The sequence below is a fragment of the Pogona vitticeps genome, chromosome 5, assembly GCF_051106095.1.
Source record: "Pogona vitticeps strain Pit_001003342236 chromosome 5, PviZW2.1, whole genome shotgun sequence".
In the NCBI taxonomy this organism is placed as follows: domain Eukaryota; kingdom Metazoa; phylum Chordata; class Lepidosauria; order Squamata; family Agamidae; genus Pogona; species Pogona vitticeps.
In genome coordinates, this window is record NC_135787.1 from 45,467,355 (window position 1) to 45,482,143 (window position 14,789).

General features: G+C 42.2%; 1 protein-coding gene across 7 annotated transcripts in view; it reads left to right on the forward strand.

Annotated features, from left to right (window-relative positions):
• Nucleotides 1-13,599: 13,599 nt before the first annotated feature.
• ARFIP1 (ARF interacting protein 1) overlaps nt 13,600-14,789 on the forward strand; it is a 63,830-nt gene continuing 62,640 nt past the window's right edge. For 2 of the 7 annotated variants that reach the window (XM_020781336.3, XM_078394778.1), the window contains exon 1: nt 13,603-13,793. The gene's annotated coding sequence lies outside the window, so the exon portion shown is untranslated. Of the gene's footprint in view, nt 13,794-14,789 lie in introns of all 7 variants that reach the window. The other 5 variants (XM_020781338.3, XM_020781334.3, XM_078394780.1 and 2 more) reach the window with 5 other exon arrangements.

The following is a 14,789-nucleotide window of genomic DNA, read 5'->3' on the forward strand; positions in this document are numbered from 1 at the left end:
GAATAGCGCTGCTGAAGTAGCATTCTAATGTTCACTTGGAAGCACATCCCTCTGTATTCAAAGGCTCTTGTTCTCTGGAAAACCTACGTATGAATTGTTTATGGAATATGTAGGTAAGCCAATTTTCATGGAAGGTAACTATTGTTTTTTAAAGGGTAAATATATTTAATATCTGGCATCATCAACATCAGAAATTATGAGCAAATGTCAATTGTTAGTTTGAATTAGAGTAGATCCACTGCGTTATTGGAACTTACCAAAGTGTTGTTTTACACTTAAAGTTCTGTTAATTTAATGGCCAGATAAAGCATTAGGAACACATAAATCATCAGGGATACAGTTTAAAAGTAACACAGGTGTCAAAATCATTATTGATTTTGTCTTATATTATAGATGACATGTTACCTGCCAGCAATTAGTTCTAAGCTCTGCCATGTCACTGGCTCAGTGGCATTTTTTTATGTGCAGGTGCTCATCATGACCATTCTCATAGCTATGCCTCCAAGGAAATGTCAAAGAAAATGACTCTGATTCATATAACCACAGACCATTCCTGTTAGTTTTAATTTCCAGCAGGAGTAAGCTCTTTGTCAAAGTCTAATGGATCATAACAAGCCATTAAAGACCAAGTCATCCCCAAATTCTTTACATTACAACAGGAATGTTTCATAATAGTACATTGTTGCTAGGAAAGTCCAGTTTCTTCAGACTGCATCTAAATTCATAGGAACAGAGAAGCTTGAGGAGAGATGGTATATGCACTTGTTAGGGCCCAGGAGCACAGCAGCAGCCTGGGCACAGATTCAGAAGCTGAGGTTCCAGGAGTACTATCAGAGATGTCATTAGGGCCTAGTCGCACTGGGGTTAGCACATTCGTTTCCAGGACCTACACGTTCCTTGGAGCTGGTGCGCCTTTGCCAACAGGAGGTCCCACGTCACCTGTCAGAGAAATGGGGGAGTGCTAGACTTTAAACCAAAAGCTTGTCCTGTTGTGCATTCTGTGGTAGGCAGGGAAGCCTGAGAATAATATGTACTCTGGTGAAAAGGTATAATGAGAAGCCTCAGCTGAGCTTGTTACTGCATCAGAGCTTCATAACTTTACAGTGATAATAATGATTCAGGGCAGGGGGCTATGGCTATAATTAATTATGTTTAAGAGCAACTTCCCAAGCTCTGGCTGTCCATGAAAACAATGCAAAGCTCCACTCATTCCAAGGAAAAGGTAAAGGTAAAGGTTCCCCTTGACAATTTTTGTCCAGTCGTGTCCGACTTTAGGGGGCAGCGCTCATCCCGCTCTTCAAGCCATAGAGCCAGCGTTTGTCCGAAGACAATCTTTCCGTGGTCACATGGCCAGTGTGATTTAGACACGGAACGCTGTTTACCTTCCCACCGAAGTGGTCCCTATTTATCTACTCGCATTTGCATGCTTTCGAACCACTAGGTTGGTGGGAGCTGGGACAGGCAACGGGCGCTCACTCCGTCGCGTGGATTCGATCTTACGACTGCTTGGTCTTCTGACCCTGCAAGCACAGGCTTCTGTGGTTTAGCCCACAGCGCCACCACGTCCCTAACCATTCCAAGGAAACTCATTGCCATATGAATTATGGTATTATGATGGCAGACAAAACTATCAAAATTCTAATTGAATTTGACCTTCCCTTAGAGGCTGAGGACAAAAATCTGATGTCATAACAATAACAGCACTTAAATCTGCATCCCTTCCGTTCTAGAGTTTTGCATATCATTTCCCAGCAGATTCCAGATCCTATTTAATCCCCTCTTCTCTCTCTCTCTCTCTCTCTCTTTTTTTTAATGAGGTGAAGCATTTTTCTTTTTCACAAGTATTTACAGATTGAAGGCTGGGATGTAATTCACATCAAGAAATGGCTGGGTATTAAAAAAAGAGGGGGGGGCTGAGAATTGCTGAAAATGAACAGGCCCTTTAAAGTAAAGCAAGGATGCTCCCTCAAAGTCAGATTTTGATCTAGGATGAACACCTGAAAAATGTGAAGGAAGCGATTGGTCATACAGTACTTGGTACTAGCCCAGATATTGCCAGAAATGATGAAGCCTGAAAACAATAATTCCAGTTGAGAACACCGGGATTTAATTCTGAGTAAACATGCATACAAGTGTATTTCACATGTAATGGAAATGTTAAAAACCAGATCTAAGACTGCATATGCCTCTGTACTAATACCTCAGGATAGAAATTGCAGGAAAGGATACATTGACTAAACAATATAAGAGAAACTGCCTAGATGGCAGAAGGTATTGAACAACGGAACAGACCAGCTCAGGAGGGAATAAGTTTCCATTTATAGGAGGTATTTAAGCAGGGACTCTATAACTCTCTGTCCAGGGTTCTGTCACCAAGGATGAATACCTGCTCCCTGCACGAAAATGGGCAATTTCACTATGTAAAGATTATGTTTGCCTTTCCTGGCCTGTTTTAAGCCTGAAATAGCCTTTTTGCAAGCAGGCAATTATCTTATCAATTTAACAGAATTAAAGCAGACAAAAGCCATGAAATTTCACTCTATGAATGGAGGCTTTGACTGCCCTGTTCCAGAGACAGAGTCCAAGTGTGCAGTGCAGAGAATAGGGCCAAGAGAGAGAGAGAGAGATGTATGTGTGTGTTCATGCACATGCACACATGCATGATCCAGGGTGCATAAACCATTATTGTTTAAAATTAAGATAAATTATAAATTGTGCTTAGGATATTTATTTATTTTTTATGCCACTTTTCCCCCATAGAATCAAGGCAGCTCATAATAATTAAAATACAAGTAAAATTAAAAGGACAAAAATAAGGAATAAAAAAACCCTAAAAGGACATTAAAAGCACACATAAAAATTATAAACACCATGTCAAGGAGAATCTAGTTTTGATGCCTAATGCATTTAGCATCAGTGATTATGATCTGATCTTTTTTTTTTAAAGTTTTATTTTAGGGTTTAGGGTGAGGGATGGGGACTGGAGACATGGGATTAAACAGGGTCGTAGATCAACATGAACATTTTACAATATTCATTCTTATCTATTACATTTCAAAGATACAGAAATTTCCAGTGTAACTAATTTATAATACATATTCTAACTCTTTTTTTAACTTCTAATCTTTATTACATTTTAAAAAATTATAAAAATAAGTAAATATTTATCACAATATTAGCACATAACCAAAATAACTTTCTATTATCTCTTTCGCAAAACAGTAAGTCTTTAACATTTTTACTCCCTTATTTTCCACTAGACATTTATTTTCTTCGCAATCATAATAATACCCTTCTTAATTCTTATTTTACATCCATATTAACAATCTGCTTTACTTTATTTTTACTTCTGTTGAGAGCAGTTCTGCTTCTAATTTAAGCCTAAGTCACTTGGTACAGGTTTGGAGTGTTTCTTCCATTTCTCTCTGAGATAATTCTTTACTTTCCCCCATTGAGATTCGTGCTCTGTTCTACTCTTTCCTTTCAATGAATCTGTTAATTTGCCCATTAATATTAGTTCTTACAATTTTATTAAAGAATCCTGCACCAAAGGTTCCTCCTTGTCTTTCCATTGTTTCGCCACTTGAATTCTGGCTGCGCCTAATATGTATAAACAAATTTTTGCCTCTTGTTTCGATTTTAACTTTACCATATTGAACAAATAAGTTTCAGGTTTCATCTCCATTTTTATTTTTAAATCTATGGTAATTATTTTTTCTGTTTCTTTCCAAAATTCCCTAATAAATTTACAACCCCATCACTTATGATACAGTAGTTCCTTGTATTATCTTACATGTCCAACGTTTATCTATCTCATATTTCCTCACCTTTGCAAATTTCTTTGGTGTCATATACCATCTACAGTGGTGCCTCGACTTACAAACGTCCCTACTTACGACCAATTCGAGTTACGACCAGCTCCAGCTGCAAAAATTTGCTTCTACTTGGGACCGGAGCTTCCACTTACGAACAGGGAAAGGCAGGGGGAAAAGGTGGAGAATTCAAATTGCTAACTGTAGGTGGCGACAAGGCTGCTTCTTTGTAGCTCTTTCGCCCCAATGGTTAGACGAAGTGCGATCGAAGGAGGCTTGGGACTGCCAGGCTTCTGCTTCGGAGTGTGTGTGTGTGTGTGTGTGTGTGTGTGTGTGTGTGTGTGTGTGTGTGTGTGTGTGTGTGTGTGTGTGTTTGCAGCGAGGCTTCGGGCTGCCTGGTAAGTTAAGGTGCTGTTTTCTGCTTTTTAAAAGCTCTTCTGGATGCTTTTGCAGTGTGGTTTTGAATTGGGGGGGGTTATGTTTCTGTGCTGTGATGGGTCTTGGGGGGGTTTGTTTGTTTTTTGTTTTCCCCTATTTCCAATGGGTCTCGAGGGAGTTGTTTGTTTTTTTGGTTCCCCTCCATTTCCGATGGGTCTTGGGGGCTTTGGTTGCTTTTGGGGGGTCCCCTATTTTCAATGGGTCTTGGGGGATTTGGTTGCTTTTTGGGTTTTTTCCCCCTATTTCCGATGGGTTCTGCATGCTTCCCTTGCGTTTTCCTTTGTTTTCTTTGCATTTCTGACCTGCCCCCTTTGTTCTCTGTGCATTTACGATCTGCTCCGTTTGTTTTCTGTGCATTTCCAATGGGTCTGGCACACTTGACTGCTTTTCTCCCCCCCCCCCCTTCTGCCGGAAGGGATTGTCTGCTTTTCCATTGGACTTGCACTGATTTTTTTTTGTGATTTTTTTTTCTTTGGCTGGAATGGATTAATTGCATTTCAATGCATTCCTATGGGAAATGTTGCTTCGACTGACGACCATTTTTAGATGTCCATCTTCTGGAACGGATTATGGTCATGTGGAGGCACCACTGTATATAATATTTTCATATAATTTTCTTTCAAATCTGTACTTATTAATCATCGTTTAGTCGTGTCCGACTAATTGTGACCCCATGGACCAGAGCATGCCAGGCCCTCCTATCTTTCACTGCCTCCCAGAGTTGTGTCAAATTCATTCTGGTAGCTTCGATGACACTGTCCAATGATCTCGTCCTCTGTCGTCCCCTTTTCCTCTTGTCTTCACACTTTCCCAACATCAGCGTCTTTTCCAGTCTTCTCTTCTCATGAGATGGCCAAAGTATTGGAGCCTCAGCTTCAGCAGCTGTCTTTCTAGTGAGCATTCAGGGTTGATTTCCTTTTGAACTGATAGGTTTGTTCTCCTTGCAGTCCAGGGGACTCTCAAGAGCCTCCTCCAGCACCACAATTCAAAGGCATCAATTCTTTAGCGGTCGGCTTTCTTTATAGTCCAGCTCTCACTTCCATACATCACGACAGAGAAAACCACAGCTTTGAATATTCAGACTTTTGTTGGCAAGGTGATGTCTCTGTTTTTAGGATGCTGTCAAGGTTTGTCATCACTTTCCTCCCAAGAAGCAGGCGTCCTTTAATTTTGTGGCTGCTGTCTCCATCTGCAGTGATCATGGAGCCCAAGAAAGTAAAATCTGTCACTGCCTCCATATCTTCCCCTTCTATTTCCAAGGAGGTGATGGGGCCAGTGGCCATGATCTTAGTTTTTTTGATGTTGAGCTTCAGACCATTTTTTGCACTCTCCTCTTTCACCCTCATTACAAGGTTCTTTAATTCCTCCTCACTTTCTGCCATCAGAGTGGTATCATCTGCATATCGGAGGTTGTTGATATTTCTTCCGGCAATCTTAATTCCGCCTTGGGATTCCTCCAGTCCAGCCTTTCGCATGATGTATTCTGCATATAAGTTGAATAAGCAGGAGGACAATATACAGCCTTGTCGTACTCCTTTCCCAATTTTGAACTAATCAGTGTTTCCATATCCAGTTCTAACTGTTGCTTCCTGTCCCACGTATAGGTTTCTCAGGAAATAGATAAGGTGGTCAGGCACTCCCATTTCTTTAAGGACTTGCCATAGTTTGCTCTGGTCCATGCAGTCAAAGGCTTTTGCATAGTCAATGAAGCAGAAGTAGATGTTTTCTCTGGCTTTCTTTATAATCCAGTGCATGTTAGCAATTTGGTCTCTAGTTGCTCTGCCCTTCGGAATCCAGCTTGTACTTCTGGGAGTTCTCGGTCCACATACTGCTGAAGCCTACCTTGGAGGATTTTGAGCATAACCCCACTAGCGTGTGAAATGAGTGCAATTGTATGGTAGTTGGAGCATTCTTATTAATAGTTTTTGGTTATCATTCCATGCTCTAAACCAATCCTCTGTCTGAATTTTTCTACCTAATTCCTGCATCCATTTTATCATATTTTCTTTAATTACTTCCTGTTCCATATTTCTTTCCAATAATAGTTTATACAACTTTGCAATTTGATGATTTTCTTTTTCCCGTATTATCTTGTCTAGTTCTGTAGGTACTTTAACTAATCCAATTAATTTTTTATCTATTTTCATTCTTTCTCATAATACATATTCTAATTCTAAATTGATCTTAGGCTTTCAATTATCAAATATTAATTTACATTCTATTTCTAAGCCAATCATAAAATTTATGCCAACAATCTTCATGATTCATCTTTCTTGTTGAGTCTAGCCATTCTTACAGTTTATCCATCTCTGCCGTATCCAGGATTTTTGCTAATAAGTCATCTTGAGATGGATTCTCCGGGTCTTTCCATTGTTTAGCAAAAAGAATTCTTGCAACTGTCAAGATTATGATCTGATCTTGATCAGATTATCATTACTTTTCAAGAGTTCCTGTCTTTCAAACAAACCTGTTTAAAAGGAAATGTCTTTATGTGATACCAGAAGGACAAGAGGGAGGAGGCCACCCAAGGAAGAGCATTGAATACCTTTGGAGCTGCTAGAGACTGAAAGAAGGGCCTCTCCTGAAGATCCCAGAAGCCGAGAAGGCTTATGTGAGGATGTGCAGTCCCTCAGATACTCTAGTCCTGAGCTTTATGCAACTATATAGATCATAACCTCCACTTTGAATTGGGTTTATAATGAGAAGATTTTCATGGTATATATATTGTCATTTCCCAAATCTTGTCAGACAGCTGGCGTTAATAAAAGCCGTGTTAGGGCAGGACAAGGCGTTACAGTTCTAGGCCTTTTTGAGGAATGCAAAGCATGTATGATAAAAATAACACTTGTCATTTGAGGGACAAAGGGTGTTGCACTTCGCTGTCAAGATTCCTCCCAAATTTCAGACATAGATTTTCTCATGTTTAGGCTAGAGGGATGAATGGTTGATGGGAAAGACAACATATCACCATCATAATCAGGAGCATTGATCCTAGGCACAATGGGAGCCAGTGCTACTGTTAGAATTCTTAGGAAAACATATACGATTAAACATCTGCTTCGCAAGTATCCTTACATTTCACTGTGTGAATTTTCTTTGTCAAATGTAGCATTTTAAAAAAAGAATGTTCTGTTCTTCTTTTGGAAAAGAGTGAGAACTACCCCATTAGCCACATTAAATTAGATTTACAAATATCTGGCACAAAAGAATCTCAGTTTACCAAGAAGTCAGTGGGCATTGCTTCTCCTTTGTGCTAGCCTGGAATGGATAGAGATACTGTAATCCTTCTACTCTTTGAAGCCATGGGGGAGGGAGAGGGGGACAGACAACCAGGAATCATGCAGGATATTGAAAACAATAACAACAACCTATTCCCACTTTCTCCCATCTGATCCAGAGCAAGCCAGCAAGGCTTTGAAAGTGGCAAACAATCTGCTCTGCCTATCCAGTTGAGTTCCCATTAAGCTCTGATAGCATAATGTATTCAGTGTACTCAGTCAGGTACTTAGTCCTTGGAAGACATATACAGGATTGCACTTTCTATAACACAGCTGTCAGTCTAATGGTGGCAAAAATAAAGGTTTCCCCTTGACATTTTAAGTCCAGTCGTGTCCGACTCTAGAGGGCGGTGCTCATCCCATTTTCAAGCCGTAGAGCCAGCGCTTGTCCGAAGACAGTTTCCGTTGTCACGTGGCCAGCATGACTAGGGAACGCCGTTTTACCTTCCCACCGAGGTGGTAACTATTTATCTACTCGCACTTATATGCTTTCGAACTGCTAGGTTGGCAAGGAGCTGGGACAAAGCAACGGGAGCTCACTCCATCACGTGGATTCAATCTTTCGACTGCTGGTCTTCTGACCGTGCAGCACAGACTTCTGCGGTTTAGACCACTTCTTCCAAATAGCAAAGTATTATGTGATTTCCTTTTATTGAGGAAAAACATCTGGCTCTTGTCTGCAGATAAATTATTATTGTGCCACCCAACTGTGCTAATCGATATGTTGGATAACAGAAATAACCTCTTCAAGTCTGTGCATCTGTTTATGAAAGAATATGCATAATCATATTAGGGCAAAAGATTAGTATCAGTGATTCTGATCTGATCTTGATCAGATTAACATTACTTTTCAGAGTTCCTGTTTTTCAAACAAATAGGAGAATAATAAATGAAGAAATGTAGCCCATCACCAAAAACTGCACACATGTACCATATTTTTTCACCTATAGGTAAAGGTAAAGGTTCCCCTTGACAAATGTCCAGTTGTGTTCAGCAGTGCTCATCCCCATTTCCAAGCTGTATAACCAGTGTTTGTCTATAGACTGTTTCCGTGGTCATGTGGCCAGCGCAACTAGACACGGAACACCATTACCTTCCCACTGAGCTGGCACCTATTTATCTACTTGCATTTACGTGCTTTCAAACTGCTAAGTTGGCAGGAGCTGGGAGAAGTGATGGGAGCTCAGTCCATTGCATGGATTCGATCTTACGACTGCTGGTCTTCCAACCTTGCAGCACAGAGGCTTCTGCAGTTTAACCTGCAGGGCCACCACGTCCCTTTTCATGCATATGACCCCCCCAGTGTATAAGATGACTCCCAATTTTGATCCTTGCCAAAGGCAGAGGAGCAGTCAATGGACCGCCACAAGGGGCGGCCTAGCTTGGCTGCTCCTCCACCTCCTTCTCCTGCTGCTGCTGCCTGATTGGCTCCTCCAGCGCCAGTGCCAGGGTTCAACCACAGCTCATGTTGCCACTTTGTCCCCTGCCCAAAGGGAGCCCATGAGCTGTGGCCGCCATCAAATCACCTTTTATCTCTGTGTCATTCTGTCACTCTTAAAACCTACCCTCAAGTCTGCATTCCATAAAATAGGCTTTTGCTATTCCTGCACTGACAATGGGCTGGACTAGATGACCTTTAGGACCATTTCCAATTCTATTGGTCTATGTTTCCATCTTTGTTGCAACAAACAATAGATTTGAATATGTGGCTTTGTAACTTTTATTTCTCCCCTTGTCTGCAACTATTTGCATGTGGTTATTTTTCAGATCACCTTCATGGATTGCTGCCTTGTCATGGCGAAGGGGCTTGAGTAACTCAGAGAAGCTATGGGCTATGTCGTGCAGGGACACAGAAGACGGAGAGGTCATAGTGGAGAGTTCCGACTAAACGCAATCCACCTGGAGTAGGAAATGGCAATGCCACTCCAGTATCTTTGACAAGAACGCCCCATGATCAGAAACGAAAGGCTAAAGATATGACGCTGGAAGATGGACCCCTCAGGTCGAAAGGCACCCAACATGCTACTGAGGAAGAGCGGAGGATAAGTACAAGTAGCTCCAGAGCTAATGAAGTGATTGGGCCAAAGCCGAAAGGACGCTGAGTTGTGGACGTGCCTGGAAGTGAAAGGAAAGTCTAATGCTGCAAAGAAAAATACTGCATAGGAACCTGGAATGTAAGATCTATGAACGTTGGTAAGCTGGAGGTGGTCAAGCAGGAGATGGCAAGAATAAACATCGACATCCTGGGCATCAGTGAACGAAAATGGACAGGAATGGGTGAATTCAACTCAGATGATTATCATATCTACTATTGTGGGCAAGAATCCCATAAAAGGAACGGAGTAGCCCTCATAGTCAACAAAAGAGAAAAGCTGTAATGGGATATAATCTCAAAAAATGATAGAATGATGTCAATACGAATCCAAGGCAGACCTTTCGACATCACAATAATCCAAGTTTATGCACCAACCACCATTGCTGAGGAGACTGAAATTGAACAATTTTATGAAGATTTACAACACCTTCTAGAACTGACACCAAAGAAAGATGCTCTTCTCATTCTAGGGGACTAGAATGCTAAAGTAGGGAGTCAAGAGATAAAGTAGGGAGTCAAGAGATAAAAGTTTGGCCTTGGAGTTCAGAACTAAGCAGGGCAAAGGCTAATAGAGTTTTGTCAAGAGAACAAGCTGGTCATCACAAATACTCTTTTTTCCAACAACACAAGAGGCGGCTCTATACATGGAAATCACCAGATGGGCAATATTGAAATCAGATTGATTATATTCTCTGCAGCCAAAGATGGAGAAGCTCTATACAGTCAGCAAAAACAAGGCCTGGAGCTGATTGTGGCTCTGATCATCAGCTTCTCATAGCAAAATTCAAGCTTAGACTGAAGAAAGTAGGAAAAACCACTGGGCCACTCAGGTATAATCTAAACCAAATCCCTTATGAATACACAGTGGAAGTGAAGAACAGATTTAAGGAACTGGATTCGGTGGACAGAGTGCCTGAAGAACTTTGGATAGAGGCTTGTAACATTGTCCAGGAGGCAGCAACAAAAACCATCCCAAAGAAAAGGAAATGCAAGAAAGCAAAGTGGCTGTCCAACGAGGCCTGAGAAATAGCAGAGAGGAGAAGGGAAACAAAATGCAAGGGAGATAGGGAAAGTTACAGAAAATTGAATGCAGACTTCCAAAGAATAGCAAGGAGAGACAAGAGGGCCTTCTTAAATGAACAATGCAAAGAAATAGAGGAAAATAATAGAAAAGGAAAAACCAGAGATCTGTCCAGGAAAATTGGAGATATTAGAGGAACATTTTGTGCAAAGATGGACATGATCAAGGACAAAAATGGGAGGGACGTAACAGAAGCAGAAGACATCAAGAAGAGGTGGCAAGAATACACAGAGGAATTATGCCAGAAAGATTTGGATATCCCAGACAACCCAGACAATGTAGTTGCTGACCTTGAGCCAGACATCCTGGAAAGTGAAGTCAAGTGGGCCTTAGAAAGCCTGGCTAACAACAAGGCCAGTGGAGGTGATGGCATTCCAGTTGAACTTTTTAAAATCCGAAAAGATGACGTTAAGGTGCTACATTCAATATGCCAGCAAGTTTGGAAAACTCAGCAGTGGCCAGAGGACTGAAAAAGATCAGTCTACATCCCAATCCCAAAGAAGGGCAGCGCAAAAGAATGCTCCAACTACCGTACAATTGCACTCATTTCACATGCTAGCAAGGTTATGCTCAAAATTCTCCAAGGTAGGCTTCAGCAGTATGTGGACTGAGAAGTCCCAGAAGTACAAGCTGGATTCCGAAGGGGCAGAGGAACTAGAGACCAAATTGCTAACATACGCTGGATTATGGAGAAAGCCAGAGAGTTCCGGAAAAATATCTACTTCTGCTTCGTTGACTATGCAAAAGGCTTTGACTGTGTGGACCACAGCAAACTATGTCAAGTTCTTAAAGAAATGGGAGTGCCTGACCACCTTATCTATCTACTGAGAAACCTATATGTGGGAGAGGAAGCAACAGTTAGAACTGGATATGGAACAACTGATTGGTTCAAAATTGGGAAAGGAGTACAACAAAGCTGTATATTGTCTCCCTGCTTATTTAACTTATATGCAGAATACATCATACAGAAGGCTGGACTGGAGGAATCCCAAGCCGGAATTAAGATTGCCGGAAGAAATATCAACAACCTCCGATATGCAGATGACACCACTCTGATGGCAGAAAATGAGGAGGAATTAAAGAATTTGTTAATGAGGGTGAAAGAGGAGAGTGCAAAAAATGGTCTGAAACTCAACATAAAAAAAACTAAGATAATGGCCACTGGCCCCATCACCTCCTGGGAAATAGAAGCGGAAGATATGGAGGCAGTGATAGATTTTACTTTCTTGGGCTCTATGATCACTGCAGGTGGAGACAGCAGCCCCAAAATTTAAAGACATCTGCTCCTTGGAAGGAAAGCGATGACAAACGTTGACAGCATCTTAAAAAGCAGAGACATCACCTTGCCAACAAAAGTTCGAATAGTGAAAGCTATGGTTTTTCCTGTCGTGATGTATGGAAGTGAGAGCTGGACTATAAAGAAAACCGACCGCTAAAGAATTGATGCCTTTGAATTGTGGTGCTGGAGGAGGCTCTTGAGAGTCCCCTGGATTGCAAGGAGAACAAACCTATCAATTCTAAAGGAAATCAACCCTGAATGCTCACTGGAAGGACAGATCCTGAAGCTGAGGCTCCAGTACTTTGGCCATCTCATGAGAAGAGATGACTCCTTGGAAAAGACCCTGATGTTGGGAAAGTGCAAGAGGAGAAGGGGACAACCGAGGATGAGATGGCTGGACAGTGTCATCAAAGCAACCAATATGAATTTGACACAACTCCAGGAGGCAGTGGAAGACAGGAGGGCCTGGCGTGCTCTGGTCCATAGGGTCACGAAGAGTCGGACACGACTAAATGACGACGATTTTTCAGATGCTCGTGAATCTACAGTATTGCTTTTACATCAGTACAGTATGGCTGGCTATTCCCAAGGAAGTGCTGACCTCCAAGTAATACAGAGTTATTTCATGCATTATGTCCTCATAAACAGTCCATATGGGCTCAAGCACTGCCCCAAATGAAAAGATTCTTCCCCAAGAGGATTTGGGCTAAATTGATTTTAACGCCTACACTGAGAAGGCCTGCACACTAAGGAAAGAAATTCTTATCAACTCCTTGCACTTTTGCTTCTGAAGAAACCCTTCCCATTTTAAAAGCCAATTAAAGGGCTAACAAAAACCTTATGAACTGGGAGTCCTGAAGAGGAAGTAAAATCTATATACAGTAGAAAGCAGTGTAATGCTAAGCTCTGCAACCAGGACAAAGCCCAGCCCTAAATAATGGAAGCCTGCCCTGAAGAGTTAAAAAAAAAGTAAAGAAGAAAAAAGGCAAGGATCGACAAAAAACGTTGTAGTGCCTTTAAGACTGTTCTGTTTTAGTATGAGTTTTTATTTTTATCTGCATATACAGTACTTGCCAGATCTTTGTGATCGACAAGAGGAAAAACAGCCAAAAGACACAGCGCTAAACCAGGTAGTTTTGCCTCGATGGGAAGGCCACCCAAAGACGAGCTAGTAAGATCCCCATTTTAAAAATGACTCCCAAAGCGTTGAAACGATGCTGCAATTTTCATGGCTTACTCCTTGCGGTGAGAAAGTCTACTATTTTTATTGTAATTGACTCCCACAGCTGCTCTTTGGCAGTTTGGCTCCCCCTGAAAATTAGAACAGCCCCTCCTTCCTTCTCTAAATATACGGCTACCATTCGAACTCCGTTCTGCCTATTCCATTCCCACCCACTGCAATCCAGAGGTCTTGCTAATATTTAACGGAGGCCATGGCTCTGTAACTGTGCCATAGATATAGGACGTGCGGCATGGAAAGGGTTAGTTTGAGTACTACGATGGACCCGGATACTATTACCATGGTTACGACTCGCCGTTACAGTCACAGCGTGCCACGCGTAATCTGCCGCCTAGAGCGGCCCCACCTTTTTTCTTTTGGAAGGAGCAAGAGACAATAGAGTAGCAAGAGGACTTTCTACTTCCGGCCAGGCAGTTCCGGTTGGTGGTGGAGTTGCTGGAGGGAAAGTGAGGGGAAGTATCTAGGCGGAGGCCGGTGGTGCCAGTGCAGGTTTTGAAAGGGCCTCTCCTTCGCCGTCGTTTATTTTCGTGGGTTGTGGTGAAACCGCAGTAGGAAATAGCCGAGCTGAAGGTAATTGAGGGAAGAGATGCGTAAAGGGGGGGGGGGCGGTCGCCGCTACTGATGCTTCCAGCTCAGGGTATGCGGAGAAATAACGGGGGTCAGCGGCAGCGAGCGGTACGGCTCTGAGGCCTTGCCCCTAGTCCTCCGCAACCGCTTTCTTTGGTCCACGGTGACGCCTGCTTGCCTGCCTTGCCAGTTACCGTGCCAGCCCTTGTTATCTATAGAGACAGGTGCGGGGGTGGGTGCCTTGGCCTGTTTTCTGACGTAACCCCAAAGTTGGGGTCTGGGCGCAGGCCACGTATGCGGGAAGGGAGGCGCGTTTCTGTCTCTCTTCTTCCCCTCTTCCGCCGCCTCCCTCCCCCTTTTCTTTACTGCAGTCTGCCGAACAGGTTGGCATTCAACAGGTAGTGCTTTCCCCAGCACGCAGGCGCGGTGAAAGAAAGAGGCTTGCCCCGCCTCGTTAAGGGCTTGACTGCCGGGCAGCTTTTGAAAACGGGAGGAAGCTTGTAAAGGGGGGGGGGGGGAAGACACAATCCTCATACACACCCGGTTTTTATTATTTTATGAGGTCGATGGAGCAAGGTTAGATGTGCAGTTTATAGGGAGAAGGAGGAAGTTGTAGCGTTCACAGCAAAGGATTATAGATTTGCTTATTTAAATTGCCTTTCCTTGTTTTCTGCTCATTTTTTTTGTTTCATTTAGGGTTTTTTGTTGCTCTTGTTCTATTGGTGTTCAGAATGCTTAAAGCTGATGAATTTTGGTGTTTCCTGGTTATTACCTGTGGGCTATAAACAAATGTTAAAATTTATCTTATCATTTTTATTTTCTAGGAAGCCAGGTTTTGTTGTTGTTATTGATTATAGCTATATGAGACTTGTTTAGCATTATGTGGAAGATTGAATAACACTGTTTATCCGAGAAGGAAAATTATTGATGAGTATTGCTTGACATTGCTAGAATAATAAACCCTCTCTTTACTCAGTGCATGAACGTGAAAACCAGGCT